Genomic DNA, 26,651 nt, shown 5'->3' with positions numbered 1-26,651 from the left:
AGCCCAATTTAGTGCCCATAGAATCATAGAATAGTTACAGAATGGAAGGAGGCCATTCGGCCCATTGAGTCTGTACCGGCTCTCTGCAAGAGCAATCCAGCTTGTCCCACTCCCCCTCCCTATCCCCGTAGCAAATTTTTTCCATTCAAGTACTCATCCAGTTACCTTTTGAAGGCCATGATTGAATCTGCCGCCACCTCCCCCTCAGGCAGTGCATTCCAGATCATAACCACTCACTGTGTAAAAAAGTTTTTCCTCATGTCGCCTTTGGTTCTTTTGCCAATCAGCTTATATCTATGTCCTATGGTTCTTGACCCTTCTGCCAATGGAATAATTTCTCTCTAAAGACCCTTCATGATTTTGAATACCTCGATCAAATCTCCTCTCAACCTTCTCTGCTCTAAGAAGAACAACCCCAGATTCTCCAGCCTATGCACGTAACTGAAGTCCCTCATCCCTGGAATCATTCTAGTAAATCTCTTCTGCACCCTCTCTAAAGCGTGGTGCCCAGAACTGGACACAATACTCCAGTTGTGGACAAACCATAAAGGTTCATCATAACCTCCTTGCTTTTGTACTCTATACCTCTATTTATAGAGCCCAGGATCCTGCAGGCTTTCTCAACCTGCCCTGCCACCTTCAACGATTTGTGCACATATACCCCCGGATCTCTCTGTTCCTGCACCCCCTTTTAGAATTGTACATGTTAGTTTATATTGCCTCTCCTCATTCTTCCTACCAAAATGTATCACTTCACACTTTTCTGCGTTAAATTTCATCTGCCGTGTATCCGCCCATTCCACCAGCCTGTCTATACCCTCTTGAAGTCTATCACTATCCTCCTCATTGTTCGCTACACTTCCAAGTTTTGTGTCATCTGCAAATTTTGAAATTGTGCCCTGTATACCCAAGTCCAATATATATCAACAAAAGCAATGGTCCTAGTACCGACCCCTGGGGAACACCACTGTAATCCAAAAAACAACATTCACCACCACTCTCTGTTTCCTGTTACTTCGCCAATTTCATATCCATGCTGCCCCTGCCCCTTTTATTCCATGGGTTCAACTTTGATGACAAGTCGATTATGTGGCACTTTGACAAATGCCTTTCGGAACTAGCCTCTAGCCAAACTGTTCCAGTACAGCTACAATACTGGCATCTACATATCAATGTGGAAAATTGCTCAGGTATGTCCTGTCCACAAAAAGCAGGACAAATCCAATCCGGCCAATTACCGCCCCATCAGTCTACTCTCAATCATCAGCAAAGTGATGGAAGGAGTCGTCGACAATGCTATCAAGCGGCACTTACTCACCAATAACCTGCTCAATGATGCTCAGTTTGGGTTCCGCCAGGACCACAGGGATCCAGACCTCATTACAGCCTTTGTCCAAATATGGACAAAAGAGCTGAATTCTAGAGGTGAGGCGAGAGTGACTGCCCTTGACATCAAGGCAGCATTTGACCAAGTGTGGCACCAAGGAGCCCTGGTAAAATTGAAGTCAATGGGAATCAGGGGGAAAATTCTCCAGTGGCTGGAGTCTTACCTAGTACAAAGGAAGATGGTAGTGGTTGTTGGAGGTCAATCATCTGAACCACAGGACATTACTGCAGGAGTTCCTCAGGGCAGTGTCCGAGGCCCAATCATCCATGGACATGACCTTCCCTCCATCATAAGGTCAGAAATGGGGATGTTTGCTGATGATTGCACAGTGTTCAGTTCCATTCGCAACCCCTCAAATAATGAAGCAGTCCGTACCCAAATGCAGCAAGACCTGGATAACATCCAGGCTTGGGCTCATAAGTGGCAAGTAACATTCGCGCCAGACAAGTGCCTGACAATGACCATCTCCAACAAGAGAGAGTCTAACCACCTCCCCTTAACATTCAACAGCATTACCATTGTCGAATCCCCTACCATCAACATCCTGGGTGTTACCATTGACCAGAAACTTAACTGGACCAGCCATATAAATACTGGGGCTACAAGAGCAGGTCAGAGGCTGGGTATTCTGTGGCGAGTGACTCACCTCCTGACTCCCCAAAGCCTTTCCACCATCTACAAGGCACAAGTCAGGAGTGTGATGGAATAATCTCCACTTGCCTGGATGAGTGCAGCTCCAACAACACTCAAGAAGCTCGACACCATCCAGGACAAAGCAGCCTGCTTGATTGGCACCCTATCCACCACCATAAACATTCACTCTCTTCACCACCGGTGCACCGTAGCTGCAGTGTGCACCATCCAGAGGATGCAGTGCAGCAACTCGCCAAGGCTTCTTCGACAGCACCCGCGATCTCTACCACCTAGAAGGGCAAGGGCAGCAGGCACATGGGAACAACACCACCTGCACGTTCCCCTCCAAGTCACATACCATCCCGACTTGGAAATATATCGCCGTTCCTTCATCGTTGCTGGGTCAAAATCCTGGAACTCCCTACCGAACGGCACTGTGGGAGAACCTTCACCACACGGACTGTAGCGGTTCAAGAAGGGGGCTCACCACCACCTTCTCAAGGGCAATTAGGGATGGGCAATAAGTGCTGGCCTTGCCAGCGACACCCACATCCCATGAACAAATAAAAAAAAGTCCATATGCACTACATCAAATGCATTGCCCTCATCAACTCTCTGTTACCTCATCAAAAAACTTAATCAAGTTAGTTAAACACAATTGGCCTTTAATAAATCCATGCTAGTTTTCCTTAATTAATCCACACTTGTCCAAGTGACTGTTAATTTTATCCCGGATTATTGTCTCTAAAAGTTTTCCCACTACCGAGGTTAAACTTACTGGCTCGTTGTTGCTGGGTTTATCCTTACACCCTTTTTTGAAATTAAAGTAGCTAAGTCACCTGGTTCAGAAGGGATGCATCCTAGGTTGCTGAGGGAAGTAAGGGTGGAAATTGCAGAGGTACTGGCCATAATCTTCCAATCCTTCTTAGCTATGGGGGTGGTGCCAGAGGTCTGGAGAATTGCAAATGTTACACCCTTGTTCAAAAAAGTGAATGAGGAGAGGCAATATAAACTAAATGGCGTAATTCTAAAGGGGGTGCAGGAACAGAGAGACCTGGAGGTATATGTCCACAAATCTTTGAAGTTGCAGAACAGGTTGAGAAAGCGGTTAAAAAAGCATACGGGATCCTGGGCTTTATAAATAGAGGCATAGAGTACAAAAGCAAGGAAGCTATGTTGAACCTTGAGAAAACACTAGTTCGGCCACAGTTGGAGTATTGTGTCCAATTCTGGACACCGCACTTAAGGAAGGATGTGAAGGCCTTGGAGAGGGTGCAGAGACGATTTACTAGAATGATTCCAGGGATGAGGGGCTTCAGTTACATGGATAGACTGGAGAAACTGGGATTGTTCTCCTTAGAGCAGAGAATGTTGAGAGGAGATTTGATGGAGGTGTTCAAAATCATGAGGGGTCTAGACAGAGTAGATACAAAGAAACTATTTCCATTGGTGGAAGGGTCGAGAACCAGAGGATATGGATTTAAGGTGATTGGCAAAAGAACCAAAGGCGACACTGAGTGCAGCGGAGCACAGAGTGAACACTTCAGAGTTTGGTAAGTGTGGGAGTTTAAGGGTTAATCTCTTTAAAATCTAGTATAAATTACTATCAACTGTTTAAGTTCAATTGCTATCAACTGTTTAAGTTCAATTTTAAAGTTTACATTTTTAAGTTTCTGTCAGGCTTCAGCAGAGAGAGCTGCTGTAGTTAGTTAATTGGTTAGCTGGATTAAACTGGTTCCTGCAGGTGGGGCAGGCCTGACTCATCTGAGTCACAAACAGCAGAAAAACAAGGGCCTGTTAGTGCTAACCGAGCATGGAGTGCAGCGGAGCACAGAGTGAACGTTTCAGAGTTTGATGAGTGTGGGAGTTCGGTGAAGTGGTGGAAGGAGGTGCTGCTTTGTCTTGCTTTTCCTAACTTTTTCCGCAGAGCGGTGGCGGACCTGAATAGCAGAAGACTGAGAGTGGGGATAGAAGCAGCAGCAGACCTGCAACAAGAGACAACTACTGTGCGACGTCGCAGGTGAGGCAGGAGAGTCCGAGAGGTGAGGACAGTATAAAAGGAGAGACCGAGAGCGGGAGGAGAGTCTGAGAGGTGAACGCAGTGTAAATCTAAGGCAAGTCATGGCAGCACAGCTCGCACCCGTGATATGCTCCTCCTGCACTATGTGGGAAGTCATGGACACTATTAGTGTCCCTGGTGACATGTGTGCAGGAAGTGTGTCCAACTGCAGCTACTGGCAAACCGCATTTCAGAGCTGGAGCTGCGGGTGAATTCACTGTGGAGCATCCACGATGCTGAGACTATCGTGGATAGCACGTTCAGTGAGGTGGTCACACCGCAGGTAAAGATTGCGCAGGCAGAAAGGAAATGGGTGACCGCCAGGCAGAGTAAAAGGACCAGGCAGGTAGAGCAGGAGTCCCCTGGGGCCATCTCCCTCGCAAACAGATATTCTGCTTTGGATACTGTTGGGGGAGATGACTTATGAGGGGAAAGCAGCAAGAACCAAGTTTGTGGCACCACGGGTGGCTCTGCTGCACAGGAGGGGAGGAAGAAGAGTGGCAGGGCTATAGTGATAGGGGATTCAATTGTAAGGGGAACAGATAGGCGTTTCTGCGGCCGCAAACGTGACTCCAGGATGGTATGTTGCCTCCCTGGTGCTAGGGCCAAGGATGTCACGGAACGGCTGCAGGGCATTCTGGAGGGGGAGGGTAAACAGCCAGTAGTCGTGGTCCATATTGGTACCAACGACATAGGTAAAAAAAGGGATGAGGTCCTGCAAGGTGAATTCAAGGAGTTAGGAGATAAATTAAAAAGCAGGACCTCAAAAGTAGTGATCTCAGGATTACTACCAGTGCCACGTGCTAGTGAGTATAGGAACAGGAGAATAGACAGGATGGATGCGTGCCTGCAGGGATGGTGTAGGAGGGAGGGATTTAGATTCCTGGGTCATTGGGACCGGTTCTGGGGAATGTGGGACCTGTACAAGCGAGACTGGTTACACCCGAGCAGGACCGGGACCAATGTCCTCGCGGGGGTGTTTGCTAGTGCTGTTGGGGAAGGTTTAAACTAGAGTGGCAGGGGGATGGGAACCTTAGCGGGGAGTCAGAAGGGAGTAAAGTTGAGAGCAGCAAGAGAGAGAAAGACCCAAGGGAAATTTACAATACAAATAGTACAAACAGTTGTTCAAGAACAAGTGAAAGGGAAAAGCATAGAGCAGCAGAAAGAAAGTGTGCTTTAGGCAGTACAGATAAAGTGAAAACTAGAAGGCGTAAGGTGATTATCCCAGCATCAAAGCTGAAGGCCAGGCTAGGGTGTGTGGCCCAACTAAGAGTTCTATATACAAATGCACGGAGTATAATGAATAAATTAAATGAACTACAGGTTCAAATTCAAATTGGAGGGTATGACATGATAGCTATGACTGAGACATGGCTGCAAGATGGTCAGGATTGGGAACTAAATATACTGGGTTATAAGGTCTACGGGAGAGGTAGGGAAAATGGAAGAGGGGGAGGAGTAGCCTTAGTGATTAGAGATTAAATCAATTCAATGATAAAGGAGGATATAATGAGAGGTAAGCAGCCAGCAGAGACCTTATGGGTTGAATTGAGGAATAGGAAAGGATCTAAGACTATAGTGGGAGATGTGTATAGGATCCCCGGCAGCAGCTTTGAACTGCTAGATTGTATAAATGCAGAGATTAGACAAGCATGTAAGAAAGGCATAGTGGTCTTAATGGGGGACTTTAACCTTCACATAGATTGGGGAAAGCAGACTAGCAACTGTCAGAGGTAGTGAATTTCTTGAGTGTGTCCGGGATAGTTTTCTACAGCAGTATGTCCTGGAGGCAACAAGGGGGCAAGCCATACTAGATTTAGGAATGAGTAATGAACCAGATTTAGTTAACAGCTTAACTGTGCGTGAACATCTATCCAATAGTGATCATAACATGCTCGAGTTCAATGTAGTGTTTGAAAGGGAAAAAAGTGAATCAGCTGCTAAGATTCCAAACTTGGGTAAGGCTGACTTCAATGGGATGAGAAAGAGACTGTCCACAGTAAACTGGGCAAATCTGTTAATGGGTAAAACGACTGATGATCAGTGGGAAATGTTTAAAGAAACATTTAACGAGATACAGAATCGTTTTATACCCCTGAGGGGCAAGAACTCTACTTGCCAAAAAAAACAGCCAAGGACAACTAAAGAGGTAAGGGACAGTATAAGACATAAGGAAAGGGCATACAAAACGGCAAAAAATGACACAGATCCTGGCGAATGGGAAAGAATCAAAGATCAACAAAGGATCACAAAACAGATAGTAAGAGCTACAAAAAGAGAGTATGAAAAGAAACTTGCAAGGGATATCAAAACCAATACAAAGAACTTTTATAGATATATTAGGAAAAAGAGGGTGGTCAGGAGCAGTGTTGGCCCCTTAAAAACTGAAAGTGAGGATATTGTCATTGACAATGGGGAAATGGCGGACATGTTGAATAATTACTTTGCGTCAGTATTTACAGCAGAAAAAGAGGATAGCATGCCGGAAATCCCAAGGAATCTAATATTGAATCGGGGACAGGGACTCGATTAAATTAACATAAGCAAAGCAACAGTAATGAAGAAAATAATAGCACTAAAGAGTGACAAATCCCCAGGACCAGATGGTTTTCATCCCGGGGTTTTAAAGGAAGTAGGTGAGCACATTGCAGATGCCCTAACTATAATCTTTCAAAGTTCTCTGGATTCAGGAACTGTCCCTCTAGATTGGAAAATTGCACATGTCACTCTGCTTTTTAAGAAAGGAGAGAGAGGGAAACCGGGGAATTGTAGACCAGTTAGCCTAACATCTGTTGTGGGGAAAATGCTGGAGTCTATAATTAAGGATAGGGTGACTGAACACCTCGAGAATTTTCAGTTAATCAGGGAGAGCCAGCATGGATTTGTGAAAAGTAGGTCGTGCCTGACAAACCTGATTGAATTTTTTGAAGAGGTGACTAAAGTAGTGGGCAGGGGAATGTCAATGGATGTTGTTTATATGGACTTCCAGAAGGCATTTGATAAGGTCCCACATAAGAGACTGTTAGCTAAGTTAGAAGCCCATGGAATTGAGGGAAAAGTACGGACTTGTTTGGGAAATTGGCTGAGCGAAAGGCGACATAGAGTATCGATAATGGGCATCATTTTAGCACCGCTATCGGGTGCGTTCCTGGCAGGGGGGCTCCGAAAATCGGAGAATCCCAGAGCGGGACCGGAGCCCGGCTCCAACGCGCCCACTTCCGGGTTCCCCACTGACACGCCAGCGTGCGCGTGCAGCCCCCGCTGGTGGGAATCCCGCAGGCAATTAAAGCCAGCGGGGTTCCACTTGAAGGTATTCATTTTACTTGTTCAGGTCATTAACAGACCTGATTAAGGGATTATGTGAGGAGGGGTGGGATTTTATAGAAAACTGGGACTGTTTCCCATACTGGGGGAAACACTCCCAGTTCAAATAGACGTGTTGCAGCTGTCAGCCTGTGGCAGCTACAAAGGTCCATTTGACAGGTGTGGGGGGGAGACCCTCACTCATTGCAGGAGGCCACTCTGTCACTTGGGACAAAGTTTGGCCTCCACCACCCTCCTCCTGACAATCAAAGTCACCAACTTGCACACTTACCCCGGGGTCCAGAGACATGTACCTACTTTGCGGACCCCCTCAGATGTACATCTTCTGGATGGGAGCCACCGTAGCTGCAGTCATGACCTCCTCGGAGGGCGAACAGCATCACCAGCCTCACCAGCCTCGCCGTCCACGCCGTCCACCTCTGACACGTGGAGCTCTACAACAGAGTGCTGTGACACATCCACCTGTACAGCAGGAGGGAGGGCTACGGCAGAGAGAGATGCGTCGCAGAGGGCACTACCCTCGCCACAGGGTCCACAGACCGAGGCTCAGCTTCCTGGAACTCTCTGAGCAGCAGTGCACATGGAGGCTCAGAGTCACTCGACATGTAGTCGTGGACATCTGCAGCCTCCTTCATGCCGAGCTGCTCCCGGCTGGCCCGAGCACCATCTTCTTACCTGTCGCTGTCAAAGTCACCACTGCCCTCAACAACCTCTCCTCCGCATCCTTCCAGGGTGCAACCGGGGACATCACCGACGTCTCTCAGCCATCTGCAAATACACCTACACCCACTCTGCAGTGACACAATGGGTGGCATCAGTTGTGGGTCTTCATTGTGATCCTCAGGAAAGGGCATTATTGCACAAACCAGACGAGATTCGCAAAGCCATGGCAGTAGTGGTGCCAATATAATATGTAATGTGAGTTGGTCAGAAATTCAATATAAGTAACAACCATGACAAACCCTCAAACACCCTTCTGCATCCCCTTCATGCTCACGACACATTTGCCTTACGCTTCCTACTGCACATATGTGATGCATGCCCTGTGGCTGCAGCAAAGGTAGTGGCAGGTTGAGTGAGGCTGACCGTGAAAGAGATGCATGAGAGGGTGAGTATGAGATCGAGCCATGAGATTGTATGAGGATTGGGTTGAGTGGTAGTGGCAGGATGAGTACAGGCGAGGTGAGTAAGTGCAGGTAAGATGAGGATGAGGTTTGAGTGGGTATGAGGGGTGATGTGACAGAGTAGTGTTGGCAGTGCAGAAGCAGGTGTGGGGTGGGGGGCGGTGATGTGGCAGACGGAGTGTAGGGGAATGAGTAAGTGTACTCACTTTGGCTGACCTACTGAGGTCATTGGAGTGCCTCCTGCACTGTATGCAGGTGGGCGATATGTTGGTGGTGCAGGTGACCTCCTCTGCCACCTCGAGCCAGGCCTTCCTGGTGGCAGAGGCAGGCCGCTTCCTCCCGCCCGCTGGGGGGAAGATCTCTGTCCTCCCCCTCCTCCTCACCCCATGTATTGATACCTGGAGTGAGGCATCATTAAACTGGGAGCAGCCTTCCCCCTGGGCTGCTCCATGCTGTAATTTTTTCCATTTGTTGCAGCATCTGTCAGTGGAGGACTGCCCCTTTAAATAGAGCTCCTCCAGCTGACAGATCTTACTGCGCATGCGCTGCCCGCCCGACGCGCAGATCAGCAGTGGGGAACCCAGAAGACCAGGTAAGTGGATCCAATTGGGCTGCGATCGCGCGGGTGGCTGACTAATTTCACCGGGCGCGTTACCCACGCGCCCAGTAGCCCCCCCACCGCGAACCCGGAGCCCTGGTAACATCGAGCCCAATGGGTAAGTATTCACATTGGCAGGGTGTGACTAGTGGAGTCCCGCAGGGATCTGACTTGGGTCCTCAATTATTCACAATATTTATTAACGACTTAGATGAAGGCATATTTGAATCATTGACAGCTACAGGTGAGGTGCCTGAAGATTGGAGGGTAGCAAATGTTGTGCCTTTGTTTAAGAAGGGCGGCAGGGAAAAGCCTGGGAACTACAGACCGGTGAGCCTGACATCTGTAGTGGGTAAGTTGTTGGAGGGTATTCTGAGAGACAGGATCTACGGGCATTTGGAGAGGCAGGGACTGATTAGGAACAGTCAGCATGGTTTTGTGAGAGGAAAATCATGTCTCACAAATTTGATTGAGTTTTTTGAAGGGGTAACCAAGAAGATAGATGAGGGCTGTGCAGTAGACGTGGTCTACATGGACTTTAGCAAAGCCTTTGACAAAGTACCGCATGGTAGGTTGTCACATAAGGTTAGATCTCACGGGATCCAAGGTGAGGTAGCCAATTGGATACAAAATTGGATTGACGACAGAAGACAGAAGGTGGTTGTAGAGGGCTGTTTTTCAAATTGGAGGCCTGTGACCAGCAGTGTGCCTCAGGGATCGGTGCTGGGTCCGCTGTTATTTGTTATTTATATTAATGATTTGGATGAGAATTTAGGAGGCATGGTTAGTAAGTTTGCAGATGACACCAAGATTGGTGGCATTGTGGACAGTGAAGAAGGTTATCTAGGATTGCAACGGGATCTTGATAAATTGGGCCAGTGGGCCGATGAATGGCAGATGGAGTTTAATTTAGATAAATGTGAGGTGATGCATTTTGGTAGATCGAATCGGGCCAGGACCTACTCCGTTAATGGTAGGGCGTTGGGGAGAGTTATAGAACAAAGAGATCTAGGAGTACAGGTTCATAGCTCCTTGAAAGTGGAGTCACAGGTGGATAGGGTGGTGAAGAAGGCATTCAGCATGCTTGGTTTCATTGGTCAGAACATTGAATACTGGAGTTGGGATGTCTTGTTGAAGTTGTACAAGACATTAGTAAGGCCACACTTGGAATACTGTGTACAGTTCTGGTCACAATGAGAATCCCTACGTGGTCAGTTTTCGGTAAAATATTAAAATGTCTACGTGGCAAAGAAGCAGAATGCAAAATGGTTAGAAAGGGTTAATTAGTTAGTAACTGAGATTGATACAAGTGGCCTGGCCCTCCTGCTGGGCCATATGTTTGCTTAGTCAGCAGGCCTGCATTGTCTTATCAATGATAGGTCTTTGATGTGAGTCAAGGACTGGTCTGAATGTCTCCATGTTTATGGCAGATCAATATAGGTAACGAGCTTAGCCAAAGTTGAAAGACATTCCAGGTTGGGAGATAAGGAACAGAAGGAACAGGGAAGAACATTCCAAGTTGGAAAGTGAGGAAGTTATCCCCTTTGATGTCTAACAGCAGCATGATCAGCACATGGACGATTTATGATTGGTCGGAAATAATGTAACCTCGCATGGCAACCTATGCCCGGCTTATGATTGGTGTTGACCCTCGTTAAGTATGTTCCAACCCTATTCATCTGTATAAAAACGTGTGGATTTCTGTATGTTTTTGTTCTTGCTCTGCCAGCATAGAGGGACCCTATCAGGAGTCCAAATCAATGCTGCAGACTAAGAACCCTGCTATTAAAGATGTGTTGAACTTTAAAATGTATTCGACTTCAGTTATTACTGAACCAGACTGAGGGGAAAGAATCCGGATCGTCAACCCTATTATAGAAAGGATATTATTAAACTAGAAAGAGTGCAGAAAAGATTTACTAGGATGCTACCGGGACTTGATGGTTTGACTTATAGGGAGAGGTTGGATAGACTGAGACTTTTTTCCCTGGAGAGTAGGAGGTTTAGGGGTGATCTTAAGAAGTCTATAAAATAATGAGGGGCATAGATAAGGTAGATAGTCAAAATCTTTTCCCAATGGTAGGGGAGTCTATAACGAGGGGGCATAGATTTAAGGTGAGAGGGGAGAGATACAAAAGGGCCCAGAGGGGCAATTTTTTCACTCAAAGGGTGGTGAGTGTCTGGAACGAGCTGCCAGAGGCAGTAGTAGAGGCAGGTACAATTTTGTCTTTTAAAAAGCATTTGGACAGTTACATGGGTAAGATGGGTATAGAGGGATATGGGCCAAGTGCAGGCAACTGGGACTAGCTTAGTGGTATAAACTGGGCGACATGGACATGTTGGGCCGAAGGGCCTGTTTCCATGGTGTAAACTTCTATAGAAAGTCTCATATCTAAGTTTGCCGATGACACAAAGATTGGCGGCATTGTAAGCAGTGTCGATGAAAACATAAAATTACAAAGCGATATTGATAGATTAGGTGAATGGGCAAAACTGTGGCAAATGGAATTCAATGTAGACAAATGTGAGGTCATCCACTTTGGATCAAAAAAGGATAGAACAGGGTACTTTCTAAATGGTAGAAAGTTAAAAACAGTGGATGTCCAAAGGGACTTAGGGGTTCAGGTGCATCGATCATTGAAGTGTCATGAACAGGTGCAGAAAATAATCAAGAAGGCAAATGGAATGCTGGCTTTTATATCTAAAGGACTGGAGTACAAGGGAGCAGAAGTTATGCTGCAACTATACAAAACCCTGGTTAGACCGCACCTGGAGTACTGTGAGCAGTTCTGGGCAACGCACCTATGGAAGGACATATTGGCTTTGGAGGGAGTGCAATGTAGGTTTACTGGAATGATACCCGGACTTCAAGGGTTAAGTTATGAGGAGAGATTACACAAATTGGGGTTGTATTCTCTAGAGTTTAGAAGGTTAAGGGGTGATCTGATCGAAGTTTATAAGATATTAAGGGGAACAGATAGGGTGGATAGAGAGAAACTATTTCCGCTGATTGGGGATTCTAGGAGTGGGGGACACAGTCTAAAAATTAGAGCCAGACCTTTCATGAGTGAGATAAGAAAACATTTCTACACACAAAGGGTGGTAGAAGTTTGGAACTCTCTTCCGCAAACAGCAATTGCTAAATTTAAATGTGAGATAGATAGGTTTTTGGCAACCAACGGTATTAAGGGACATGGGCCAAAGGCAGGTATATGCAGCTAGATCACAGATCAGCCATGATCTTATCAAATGGCGGAGCAGGCACGAGGGGCTGAATGGCCTACTCCTGTTCCTATGTTCCTATGACATGAGGAAAACTATTTTTACACAGTGAGTAGTTGTGATCTGGAATGTGCTGCCTGAAAGGGTGGTGGAAGCAAATTCAATCATGGCTTTCAAACGGGAATTGGATAAATATTTGAAGAGAAAAAATTTGCAGGGCTCGGGGAAAGAGTGGGGGAATGGGACTAACCGGATTGCTCTTACAAAGAACCGGCACAGGCTCGGTGGGCCGAATGGCCTCCTTCTGTACTGTAACCATTCTATGATTCTATGATTCTCAGATGCCAGGCTAGTGATAGGGAGCATGTAAGGTAATGTGCGTCCAGTCAATCGCACCTTGGCCTGGGGAAGCCTGCCACGTTACCGAAATGTAGTGCACTCTTGTCCTGATTCGCTCTGTCAACAGGGAAGGTGATATAAGTGTTTGTCCACGTGTAGAGAGCTCCGGTGATCTCCCTGATACAGTAGCGCACTGCAAACTGTGAGATGTTGCTAATGTCAACTGTTGCAGCCTGAAAGGAGCCCGTGGCATAAAAATTGAGGGCGACTTTGCTTATCACCTTCAATCTGTGTCCACTGGTTACCGACCCTTCTGCCGCTGCAAGCAATTTCTCCTTTTTTACTCTGTCAAAAACATTCATGGTTTTGAACAACTCTATCAAATCTTTTCTGAACCTTCTCTGTTCTCAGGAGAACAACCCCAGCTTCTCCAGTCTCTCCACATAACTGAAGTCCCTCATCCCTGGTATCATTCTAATAAATCTCTTCTGCACTCTCTCTAAAGCCGTGACATCCTTCCTAAAGTGTGGTGCCCAGAATTGAACACAATACCCCAACTGAGGCCATAACCAGTGTTTTATAAAGGTTTAGCATAACTTCCTTGCATTTGTACTCTATGCCTCTATTAATAAAGCCCAGGATCCCATATGCTTTTCTAAAGCTTTCTCTATTGTCCTGCCACCTTCAAAAATTTGTATATGTGTACCCCCAGATCTCTCTGTTCCTTTTAAAATTGTACCATTGTACCAATCTTTTAAGTACCCCCTCTTTATCTATTTTTATCTATCCAATATTGTTACTACCACCTCCTTTACTGCTACAATGGCAGCATCCTCTTCTCTAGTGAAGGTGGATGCGAAGTATTCATTTAATACCTCAGCCATTCCCTCTGCCTCCACAAGAAGATCTCCTTTTTTGTCCCTAATCAGTCCCACCCTTCCTTTGACTATTCTTTTATTAATTATATGTTTAATGATTAATGTTTAAACCCAAAGACTTTTGGGTTCCCTTTTATATTAGCCGCTGAACTATTTTCATACTCTTTGCCCCGCTTATTCCCTTTTTTAGATCTCCTCTGTACTTTCTGTATTCAGCCTGGTTCTCTACTGTATTATGATCCATCTGTCCCACTTCAGTCCCAGAACTAGAACCTGGTTGGGCTCGAAACACACTGTTCCAGAATGTTCTCTTGAACACATTTCAGGAATTCCTCGCCCTCCTTGTCCTTGACACTGTTACTGCCTCAGTCTAGATTGGGATAATTGAAGTCGTCCATTGTCTCTGCTCTATAGTTCTTGCATCTTTCCATAATTTGCTTGCAAATTTGCTCCTCTATCTCCTTTCCACTATTTGGTGGCCTCAGTAGCGTACTAACTCCTCTATTGTCCCTTAATTCTAAGCAAATAGATTTCGTCTTTGACCCCTCAACTATATCATCTCTTATATAACAATTTCTCTGATCAATACTGCCACTCCCCTGCCTTTCTTTCCTTCCCTATCTTTCCTGAATACCTTGTAACCAGCAATATTAAGTACCTAATAATCCCCTTCTTTGAGCCAGTTTTCTGTTATTGCCGCTCCATGTGGTGACTTCAGCCTGCAGCTCACCAACCTTATTTTCCACACTACGCGCCTTTATGCACATGCACTCCAATCTCATCTTAGACTACCTCGCATTTGCCTGATCCCTCCTATTTCTGAACTATTCTATACACTGGTGCTACCTGTCCCTCCCAGTCCTCTGTGCACCTTGTTTCTCCTCTATAATGTTTCATCCTAGTGCCCACCCCCCTGCCAAAATAGTTTAAACCCTCCCCCACAGCACTAGTTAACCTCCCCGTGAGGACATTGGTCCCAGCTCTGTTGAGGTGCAACCCGTCCATCTTGAACAGATCCCTTCTGCCCCAGAACTGGTCCCAATGCCCCAGAAATCTGAAGCCTCCCTCTCCCCCCTGTCCAGCCGTGCATTAATCCATCTTATCCTACTATTCCTATACTCACTAGCACGTGGCACAGGGACCAATCCAAAGGTCCTGCTTTTTAACTTCCTCCCTTGCTCCTGAAACTCTGACTGCAGGACCTTGACCCTTTTCCTTCCTATGTCATTGGTTCTCATATGGACCATGACTTCTGGCTGTACCCCTTCCCACCTCAAAATGTTCTGCACCCTCTCAATGATGTCCTTTACCCTGTCACCAGGAAGGCAACACACTATGCGGGACCCTTGTCGGCAGTTGCAGGAACGCCTGTCTATCCCCCTGACTATCGAATCCCCTATAACAACTGCATTTCTTTTGCCCCCCTGTGCAGCCGAGTCTCCCACAGTGCCGTGGATTTGCTCCTGACTGCACTCCCCCAAGGTGCTTAACACCCTCACTGGTATTCAACACTGAATACCGGTTTGTGAGTGACACACTCCCAGGGGACTCCTGCACTGCCTGCCTGTTCCTCCTAGTCTGTCTGGTGGTCACCTACTCCCTTTTTGCCTGAACTCTCTGTAGCTGCAGGGTGGCCACCTCCTGAAACGTGCTGTTGATGAAACTCTCAGCTTCCTGTTTGCACTGTAGTGACACAAGTGCCTCTGAAGCTCAGAAACTCTGAGCATGAGCTCGAGCAGTTGGAGACATTACCTGCACATATGGTTTTCAGGACACACAAAGTGTTCCCACATGACACAGGATGTGCATATGATGGGCTCCAGCCACATTAGCTACAGTTATTTAAACTGTTTGTTTAGCTTTAAGGCAATTTACTGTTAATCTCACACTAAAACACTAACCACTAAAAACCACTAACCAACCACTAAAGACACAAGAACAATAATCACTAAAAACACTAACCAATGAACTAAATACTCATTGACTTAGCCTCAGCGCTCCTCCTTGTCTTGTGATGTTACTTTTTGACTTTTTCTTGATTTTTGATTCCTCAGAAGGTTCCCTTTATGCTCCTCTCAGTCTTAGTCTTGGTCTACAGTTCTTTGGTTTAAATCACTTAGCACCCCTTCCCCCTCTGCACGTAACTAATTCCCACATTCACCAAATTCCCAGTTGAAAGTCCTCACTCTTTTAGCACTTCACTCTGTTAGAGGTTCACTCTCTGCCTTTGCAAAGAACTATAGACCTGCAGGTCCGTGGCCAGTAAACACCTATTTCTGTACAAGAAGTACTTAAGGATTTTCCAGACTGGATTACCAAACGATTAAGTATTATTTGGCTACTGGAACAAAAATAACAAATTAGTCAGCCCGTTCATTAATATTTAAGGCAGCCTTACAGACTAAGCTGATGAACAGAAAAACATTGGACTGAATCAGACACGATCAGAGGTTCTCTTTAAAAGAAAATACTCTTCAGTCGGCACAGGTAAATTTCCAGAAACTGAGATTAATTTAAATTTCTTTTACCAAGCAATGTTTTCTAGAGCTGCTAGCAATCTGTGCCATGTGGAACAATTGTAAACTATTTTACTAATGCTACTCTATGCATGCCTTTGGAATACCTAACATTAAATCCAGTACCTGCTTCAGTACACGAGTGAAAATTAAATATTTTGGTCTGGTTCTTACAATTGTGTTGCAGTATTGTTGAGTATTTCTTTTTCAGTTCTTCAGAATGGCAATCCATGCTTACTTTAGCAGTATGCTTCACTAGGAGCTGTTTGTTCTTAAAAACAAAACAAAAATAAACTGTAAACATATTTGGCCATGGAATTAATCAACTAGTTTTATTTCCCCAGCGGGGTGAGACTATTGTAGCTCACAGTTCACTAAAGGAAGTATGTTTTCATCTTGATCCATAATTTGCAGCTGCAGAATGAACAGAATACGTAGTAAACTGCAATACAGTGGAGCTCACTTAAATTAATAACTCATTTCTCCAACACCATTTCTTTGTTTATCAGAAGCGAACTTTCCTTTCTTCGATCTGCCCCCATCGGAACCACATATCACACATCAGTATAATATAGTGTCATTGATATGGCTGTATTTAACGTTAGCTACTATTGTAATAAGATTCATTCAGTCTTCAGGAATGGACTGGTACTTTTACTTGTATAAAATTCTTTAAAGAGATGGGGGCCTAAAATTCCATGGGGGTTCAGCCCATCTCCCACCGTAATTTAGCAGATCGGTGGAACAACCAGAGAAATGGCAAAAATGGCAGTTTATTGGAAAGTTCCACAGATCTCCAACAGGATCCCAGACATCGAACATCCTTCAGGAAATAACGTTTCCTACATCACAACAGTGACTATGGGCATGATTTTAACATGGCGGTGAGAAGTCAGTGGGTGGGTGACTAGACGTGTGGGAAACACGGAAAAGTTTCCTGCATGTCAGTTTGAGCGATTGTGACTAAATTGAAGACCCCTAATTTTACTTCCGGGTTTCGCATCTCCAAGCTGCGCAGCGGACGTACTGCACATCCGATTGACGTGCTGTGAACTGGAATAATTAAAGGGCCATTGCAACCAGGGATTTTGAAGGAGAAAGGAGGAAAATTGAAAAATGCAGCATCACAGGTCGAAGGCAGTTTTAGCGACTCTTCTCTTGAGTTGCTACTGGCTGGAGGGAATATACCCGGCTGATGGGAGGAAGCGCCCTGCTTCTGCCACCAAGAAGGCATGGCTGGGGGTGGCAGAGGAGAGCAGCTTGAGGAGCATGGTGGCTAGGGTCATGGGTGCAATGCAGGATGTGCTTTAATGACCTAACCAGGTCAGAAAAAGTGAGTGAACTTACTGATTCACCTAAAATAGCCCTGCAAATTTTTTCATTTCAAGTACTTATCCAGTTCCCTTTTGAAGGCCATAACTGAATCTGCCTCCACCACCCCCTCGGACAGTGCATTCCAGATCCTAACCACTCGCTGTGTAAACAAGTTTTTCCTCATGTCACCTTTGGTTTCTTTTGCCAATCACCTTAAATCTATGTCCTCTGGTCCTTGACCCTCCCGCCAATGGGAACAGTTTTTCTCTATCTACTCTGTCCAGATGATTCATGATTTTGAATACCTCTATCAAATCTCCTTGCAACTGTCTCTGTTCCAAAGAGAACAAACCCAGCTTCTCCAGTCTATCCATGTAACTAAAGTCCCTCATCCCTGGAATCATTCTAGTAAATCTCTTCTGCACCCTTTCTAAGGCCTTCACATCTTTCCTGAAGTGCGGTGCCCAGAACTGAACTCAATACTCCAGTTGCAGCCGAACCATTGTTTTATAAAGGTTCATCATGACTTCCTTGCTTTTGTACTCTATGCCTCTATTTATAAAGCCCAGGATCCCGTATGCTTTTTTAACCACTTTCCCAACCTGCCCTGCCACCTTCTACGATTTGTGAACATATACCCCCAGATCCCTCTGTTCCTGTACCCCTTTTAGAATTGTGCCCTCTAGTTTATATTGCCTCTCCTCGTTCTTCTTACTGAAATGTATCACTTCACATTTTTCTGCGTTAAATTTCATCCGCCACATGTCTGCCCATGCCACCAGCCTGTCTATATCCTCTTGAAGTCTATCACTATCCTCCTCACTGTTTACTACCCTTCCAAGTTTTGTGTCATCTGCAAATTTTGAAATTGTGCCCTGTACACCCAAGTCCAAGTCATTAATATAGGTCAAGAAAAGCAGTGGTCCCAGTACCGACGCCTGGGGAACTCCACTGTACACCTCCCTCCAGTCTGAAAAACAACCGTTCACCACTACTCTCTGTTTCCTGTCCCTTCTGTATCCATATTGCTACTGCCTCCTTTATTCCATGGGCCGCAATCTTGATGATGAGTCTACCGTACGGCACTTCATCAAACGCCTTTTGAAAGTCCATATACACCACATCAATTGTATTGTCCTCATCTACGCTCTCTGTTACCACATCAAAAAACTCTATCAGGTTAGTTAAACACGATTTGCCTTTAACAAATCTGTGCTGGCTTTCCCTAATCAATCCACCCTTGTCCAAGTGACTGTTAATTCTGTCCCGGATTATCGTTTCTAAATGTTTCCCCACTATTGAGGTTAAACTGAATGGCCTATAGTTGCTGGGTTTATCCTTACACTCTTTCTTGAACAAGGGTGTAACATTTGCAATTCTCCAGTCCTCTGGTACCACCCCCGTATCTATGGATGTTTGGAAGATTATGGCAGTACCTCCGCAGTTTCCACCCTTACTTCCCTCAGCAACCTAGGATGCATCCCATTCGGACCGGGTAACTTATCTACTTTAAGTACAGGCAGCCTTTCAAGTACCTCTTCTTTATCAATTTTTAGCCCATCCAGTGTCTCAACTATGTCTTCCTTTACTGAGACTCTTCTTCCTTGCAAAGTACTCATTTAGTACCTCAGCCATTCCCTCTGTCTTCATGAGTAGATCTCCTTTATGGTCCCTAATTGTCCCCACCCCTCCTCTTACTACCTGTTCACTGGTCACATGCCTATAGAAGTCTTTTGGTTTCCATTTTATGTTGGTGGCCAGTCTATTCTCATACTCTCTCTTTGCCCCTCTTATTTCCTTTTTCACTTCCTCTCTGAACTCTCTATATTCTGCCTGGTTCTCACTTGTATTATCAACCTGACATCTGTCATAGGCCCCTTTTCTCTGTTTCATCTTACTCACCATCTCTTTTGTCATCCAGGGAGCTCTGGCTTTAGTTGCCCTACCTTTCTGCCTTGTGGGAATGTGCCTAGACTGTGCCCAAACTATCTCCTCCTTAAAGGCCACCCACTGTTCAGGAAGAGAGTGCAAAATGCACGGGAGAGGAGTAGGACTAGAGGGGGCCCACCACAAATAGTGGCCCTGACAGATGCGGAGGATGTGGTGTTGGACATCAGTCGCATGGTTGCATGTCTGGCCATCGGAGATAACGAGACTGGCAACCCTCAGAGGGCTGGTGACAGAACTTTAACATCCTTCACACACATCATGAATTGATATTATCAATGATTGGCCTCTTGCACACCTCAGCATGCTCATTGGCATCTAACGTCTGCAATGATTTTTTAATATTGCTTTATGTTCTCTTTAAGGGACTTCAAGGATTGATGAGGAGGCAGGCACCATGGAAGAGGGCGATTCCTCAGAGGAGCTCAATTCCTCTGAGGACGCACCGTCACATCACATCCAGCCATGCACCGGCACAGATACTGGCACTTCAGTGGGTCCTGTTAGACTGATAGTTGGGTTGTCACCTGGTGATTCAACACTCACAAGTGTGCACGGGCAGACAATGGTGGCAGGGTCAGCTGTGGAGCATCAGCATTGTGGAGTTCCTCTCCAAGCTCTGCTCAGCTGGACACAGATGATGAACCTCGGGACACATCGTTGAGAATGAGAATGAGCGAGGCAAAGCTCCACCTTTGTGAGGGAATGGAAATGATGCTACGCACACTCTGCACAAGAGCGGATAGGATGGAGGAGTCCAACTCCATCACTAGTGAATTGGTGGCGCAGGTAAGCGTGAGAATGTCTTCGATGGAGAGAATGGTAGCCTCCATTGAGCTTCAAGCACGGCTCTCAAATGAGTTCATGCAGGCCGTGACAGCGGCCGTGCGAACTCTGGATGCCAACATGTCTGCCACCTTAAACAGGCAGACAGAAACTTCAGCCTGCTGTCCAGCAGAGTGGTGGGAGTGATGTTTTGCCGGCCCGGAAGAGGGATGATGAAGCAAGGGGACATGGAAGTGGACAAGAGGGGACACTCAAAGTGCATCCACGTCTCACTCATTCCCCCTCCCCCCAAATCAGTACCTGCAATGCTGCCTTCTCTCCCGATGGTCGAGTCTGCCTCTGCACAGGATGCAGGTGGAGCAGTCTTTGGCGTGGCCCTCACGAGCTCCAAAACCCAGAGGTCATAGGACTCAAGTATCTCATCAGTCAGGGCATGAATCTGAGCAACCTACCACTACCTCTGCTGAAGCCACAGGGGATGCACCAGATAGAAGCTCTAGGAAAAGGAAGGCGGAGGTTTTGTAATCAACAAGAGACTGCACAAGCGTGTCTGACGGAATGTCATGTTTTTCATTTATGCTTGTTTTTTGTTAAATGTTATAATTGTCACCCCCACTGCCACGTCTTACCCATTCTTGAGTCCCTTTTGTGAAATCACCCTTTCATGTGCTTCATCGTGAACAAGACATGATGCCACCCATTGGGCGTGTGTACAATGGGTGTATGCGTGATTGAAGGACTGTTTTGTGCAAACGGAGCGGAGCAGCGGTGGGGGGTGTAACTGGTGTTGGTGGCGTTGGTGGCGGTTGTTCCAGGCAGCCTGAATAGTTCACTATCTTCAGTTTGCAGATCTCATTATGAGAACCTGTTAGATATGAGTGAATCCTTGGCATCACGAGCAGCCATGTGTGTCTCTGCTCTGGCAATGGGTTCCCCATCTTCATCCTTGTCCTTGTCCTCCTCCTCCTCCTCCTTCCCCCCCCCCCATACCCTACCTCATCCTCATCCTCTTCTTGAATATTGCTGGCAGATAAGGATGCTTCATTAGCACATTCGAGCTCTTCCACCTGTAACCCTCTCTGCTGAGCGATGTTGTGCAGGATGCAACACACGACTATTATTCTGCACACCCTCGCTGGTGAGTATTGAAGGGCTCCCCCAGATCGATCCAGGCACCTGAAGCGCATCTTCAGCATTCCTAAGGCTTGTTCAATGACAGACCTGTGGTGATGTGACTGTCGTTGTACCGCTGCTGTGCCTCGTTGGTGATGTTTCTCACAGGTGTCATTAGCCATGTCTGCAGGAGGTATCCCTTATCTCCAAGGAGCCAGCTGTTAAGTCTGTCTTGTGCGTGGAAGAGGGCCGGGATGTTGGACTCGCAAAAATTGAAGGAATCATGGCAGCTGCCTGGGAATTTGGCACACACCTGCAGAAACCTCCTCCGATGGTCGCAAACCAGCTGCGTATTGATGGAGTGACATCCCTTTCGGTTGATGAACAGTCCTGGCTCATGTGCTGGTCCTCAGATTGCTATATGTGTGCAATCAATTGCGCCCTGCACCTGTGGGAAGCCAGCCAGAGAATTGAAACCCACTGCCCTCTCAGTCTGGCTGATGTCGTCGCAGGGGAAGTTGATGTAGTCGGATGTCCTGGCAAACAATCCATCCGTGACCTGTCGTATACACTTACGTGCAGACAACCGAGAGACCCTGGTGATGTCACCAGTTGTGCCCTGGAAGGATCCGGACGCGAAGAAATTGAGGGCAATGGTGACTTTAACTGTGATGGACAATGCACGGCCACCAAGCCCAGCCAGGAGCAGCTCTGCATGAAGGAGCCTGCGACCACCGGCTGACTCAATCTCAGCCTGCCTAGGCACTGCTCCTCAGAGAGGCCCAGGAAGCTCAACCTCTGCCAGTAGACCCTCTCAGGAGGGTAGTGCCCCCTGCGATGTTGGCCCCTCTGTTGGTCCCCTCTCTGCTCTTCTCCAGGTCCTTGTGGTGCACCTCTGTCTTGTGCACCTGCAATTCCCAGAACTGCACGCCATGCCTGCAGTTGGTGATGCGCCACCTCCTCAGATGTACTGAGGAATAGATCCAAAATGTAGGTAAATTTGGCTGACCACAAGAATTCACAGTGTGAGCAAAGAAATCTCAGTCTAAACACAAAGACCTCGCAGCCAAAGGTTTGTCTGAGAGAACTTAGTGCTTTGCTGAAAAAGCTCACCTTTTATTCACGTGTCAATCACTGGTTTAAAGATCTAAATGAGAGTCGGCTGCAACGTTTCCACGGTGTGTTTCAGAGGCCATGGGAGACACATTCAGGGAAAGTTAAAATCGTTTGTCTGGCTGAATGCTGAAAGATTTAAATGCCTTAAGTGGTTTTAAGTACCAGCAGGACTTCTGGGTGTCTGTTGCACGCGCGCATCCAAATGCATCTGGGTCAGACCAGGAAGTGGGCACGTTGGAGCCGGGATGCGGTCCTGCTCCCAAAACTTCATATTTTCACTGCCCACCCACCTCCAACCACCCGTTCTTGGGGGTTAAAATTACCCCCTACACTTCAAAAGTACTTTATTGGCTGTAAAGCGCTTTGGAATGTCCTGAGGTCATAAGAAGTGCTGTTTAAATGCAAGTCTTTTCTTTGTGTGGCTATAGAAAGTTTTACATTCTATTTTGCACTTCAGATTTGAGTTTGAAATATATTGCAAGTCATCCAGAATTTGCTATTTATTTTTTACAATACAGCAGATCTCCAAATTGTCTTGCCACTCTGCTCTGTGATATCTTAATCATTTCCTTCCCTTTCTCAGTGAGGACAAACCATTCTTTGAGGTAGAATAGCAGAATTGGTCCACTATTGGTCTGCTATTCTATACAGGGGTGAATTTCCTCCAGGGTTCTCTTTCACCTCATTGGCTACTCATACAAGTATACCCTTCATGCCCAATGAACCAGAGTTTGTCTTTCTGTACCCAATATCTAGGTAAATCCAACAAGACCCAAGGGTCAAACAGAGAATCCTTGTTACTGTACTTCAGTGCTTATCACATCCTGCCACATAATTTTGTCTTAAGTAAGCATAGGAACATAGGATCATAGGAACAGAAGTAGGCCATTCAGCCCCTCGAGCTTGTTCCGTCATTCAATTAGATCATGGCTGATCTGTATCTTAACTCCATTTACCCAACTTGGTTCCATATCCCTTAATACCGTTGCCTCACAATCTCAGTTTTGAAATTTTCAATTGACCTAGCATCAACAGCATTTTGAGGGAGAGAGTTCCAGATTTCCACTCCCCTTTGTGTGAAGAAGTGCTTCCTGACATCACCCTTGAATGGACGAGCTCTAACTTTAAGGTTATGCCTCCTTGTTCTGGACTTGCCCACCAGAGGAAATAGTTTCTTTCTATCTACCCTATCAAATCCTTTAATCATCTGAAACATTTCAATTAGATCACCCTTATACTCGAAGGAAAGCAAGACTAGTCTATGCAACTTGTCCTCATAATTTAACCCTTTTAGCCCCGGAATCATTCTGGTGAATCTGTGCTGCACCTCCTCCGAGGCCAGTATATCCTTCTTGAGGTACGATGTCCAGAACTGAACACAGTACTCTAATTGGGGTCTAACCAGAGTTTTATGTAACTGTAGCATAGCTTCTACCCTTTTGTACTCCAGCCCTCTTGAGATGAAGGCTCAAGATGTAGAATCAGTCTGGGTGGAGTTAAGAAGCACCAAGGGGCAGAAAACACTGATGGGAGCTGTCTATAAGCCTCCAAACAGAAGTGGTAATGCAAGGGATGGCATCAAACAGGAAATTAGAGATTCATGTAACAAGGGTACTACAGTAATCATGGGTGACTTTAATCTACATATAGACTGGCCAAACCAAATTAGCAATAATACTGTGGAGGATGAATTCCTGGAGTGTGTACGAGATGTTTTTTTAGACCAGTACGTTGAGGAGCCAATGAGGGAACAGGCTATCCTAGATTGGGTACTGTGCAATGAGAAGGGGTTAATTAATAACCTTGTTGTGCGGGGTCCTTTAGGGAAGAGTGACCATAACATGATAGAATTCTTCATTAAGATGGAAAGTGAAGTAGTCCAATCCGAAACTAGGGTCATAAATCTAAACAAAGGAAACTACAAAGGTATGAGGAGTGAGTTGGCTATGATAGATTGGGAAGGTTCATTAAAAGGCATGATGGTGGATAGGCAATGGCTAACATTTAAGGAATGAATACATGAATTGCAACATTTATACATTCCTTTCTGGTGCAAAAACATAGATGGAAAAGTGGCCCAACCATGGCTAACAATAGAAATTAAGGATAGTATTAGATCCAAAGAGGAGCCATATAAAGTTGCCAGAAAAAGTAGCAAGCCCGAGGATTGGGAGCAGTTTAGAATTCAGCAAAAAAGGACCAAGAGGCTGATTAAGAGGGGAAAAATAGAGTATGAGAGCAAACTTACAAGGAACATAAATGTGGACTGTAAAAGATTCTACAATTATGTAAAAAGAAAAATATTAATGAAGACAAATGTAGGTCCCTTACAGTCAGAAACGGGAGAATTTATAATGGGGAACAAGGAAATGGCAGAGCAATTAAACAAATACTTTAGTTCTGTCTTCACGGAAGAGGACACAAATAACTTGCCAGAAATGCTAGGGAACCAAGGGACTAGTGAGAAGGAGGAATTAATGGGACTGAAAGCCGGTAAATCCTCAGGGCCTGATAATCTGCATCCCAGAGTACTAAAAGAGGTAGCCATGGAAATAGTGGATGCATTAGATATCATCTTCCAAAATTCTATAGATTATGGAACAGTTCCTGCAGATTGGAGGGTGGCAAATGTAACCCCACTATTTAAAAAAGGTAGGAGAGAGAAAACAGGGAACAGTTAGCCTAACATCAGTAGTAGGGAAAATGCTAGAGTCTATTATAAAGGATGTGATAACAGAACACTTAGAAAATATCAATGGGATTAGACAAAGTCAACTTGGATTTTTGAAAGGGAAATCATGTTTGACAAACCTACTGGAGTTTTTTGAGGATGTAACTGGTAGAATAGATAAGGGAGAACCAGTGGATGTGGTTTATTTGGATTTTCAGAAGGCCTTTGATAAAGTCCCAATATAAGAGGTTAGTGTGCAAAAGTAAAGCACATGGGATTGGTGGTAATATACTGGCATGGATTGAAAATTGGTTAACAGACAGGCAACAGAGAGCAGGGATACATGGATCTTTTTAGGGGTGGAAGGCAGTGACTAATGGGGTACCACAGGGATCAATGCTTGAGCCCCAGCTATTCGCAATATATATCAATGATTTGGACGAGGGAACCAAATGTAATATTTCCAAGTTTGCTGATGACACAAAACTAGGTGGGATCGTGAGTTGTGAGGAGGATGCAAAGAGGCTTCAAGGTGATTTAGACAAGTTGAGTGAGTGGGCAAATACATGGTAGATGCAGTATAATGTGGATAAATGTGAAGTTATCCACTTCGGAAGGAAAAACAGAAAGACAGAGTATTTCTCTAGGAATTCTCTACCACAGAAGGCTGTGGTGGCCAAGTCACTGAATATATTTAAGAAGGAGCTAGATAGATTTCTAGACACAAAAGACATCAAGGGGTATGGGGAGAGAGCGGGAATATGGTATTGAGATAGAGGATCAGCCATGAATGGCGGAGCAGGCTCGAAGGGCCGAATGGCCTACTCCTGCACCTATTTTCTATGTTTCTATATTCCATTAGCCTTTTTAATTATTTTTTGTACCTGTCCACTGGTTTTTAATGATTCCCTTTGCTCCTCCACAGTTCCTAACTTCTCGCCATTTAGAAAATACTCTGATCTATCTTTCTTAAATTCAAAGTGGATGACCTCGCACTTCCTCACATTTAACTCCATCTGCCACAGTTTTGCCCACTCACTTAATCTATCTATGACCCTTTTACAATTTTCTGTTCCCATCCACACTATTTACTGTGCTACCTAACTTAGTGTTGTCAGCAAACTTGAATATTCCTTCATCTAAGTCATTTATAAATATAGTGAAAAGCTGAGGCTCCAATACAGGTCTCTGGAGGACATCACTAGTTACATCCTGCCAATAGGCATACCCATTATCTATACTCTCTATCTCATACCTCCTAACCAATTCCCTACCCATGGTCAAAAGATTGCCTCGAATTCCATGTGCTTCTATTTTGCATCTCTTACTTCAGCTAAGAAAAAAGCTCACAATGTCCGCTGCTCAGGAACAAACTCCAGAGATGCAGTCAACTATGATGCAAAAGGTGATGAATTCCCCAGCTCTCCTGTAAAGTCCATTAGTGACCTGATGAATGCATGCCCATATCGCAGCCGTGGTGATATGGCAGAAATCCAGAGTGACTGCCTGAAACGATGCTGTGCCATAAAATTTGAGCGCGGTGATCATCTTCATAGCCACGGAGAGAGCAGTGCAGACAGATGACCTTGGCTGCAGGTCGTCATGCAATAGAAGGCAGCGCTGC

The 26,651-nt window shown here is 45.6% G+C and overlaps 1 protein-coding gene across 2 annotated transcripts in view; it reads left to right on the top strand.

Annotated features, from left to right (window-relative positions):
- Window positions 1–26,651, top strand: part of rbp4l (retinol binding protein 4, like) — a 138,754-nt gene that overhangs the window by 45,709 nt on the left and 66,394 nt on the right. Inside the window, exon 1 of one of the 2 annotated variants that reach the window (XM_067993036.1) lies at window positions 15,785–16,051. The exons of the other annotated variant lie outside the window; for it this stretch is intronic. The gene's annotated coding sequence lies outside the window, so the exon portion shown is untranslated. Of the gene's footprint in view, window positions 1–15,784; window positions 16,052–26,651 lie in introns of those variants that run through there. 2 annotated transcript variants of the gene reach the window in all.

The sequence above is a fragment of the Heptranchias perlo genome, chromosome 1, assembly GCF_035084215.1.
Source record: "Heptranchias perlo isolate sHepPer1 chromosome 1, sHepPer1.hap1, whole genome shotgun sequence".
Taxonomy (NCBI): Eukaryota; Metazoa; Chordata; class Chondrichthyes; order Hexanchiformes; family Hexanchidae; genus Heptranchias; species Heptranchias perlo.
This window is presented reverse-complemented; position numbering and strand designations above follow the sequence as displayed.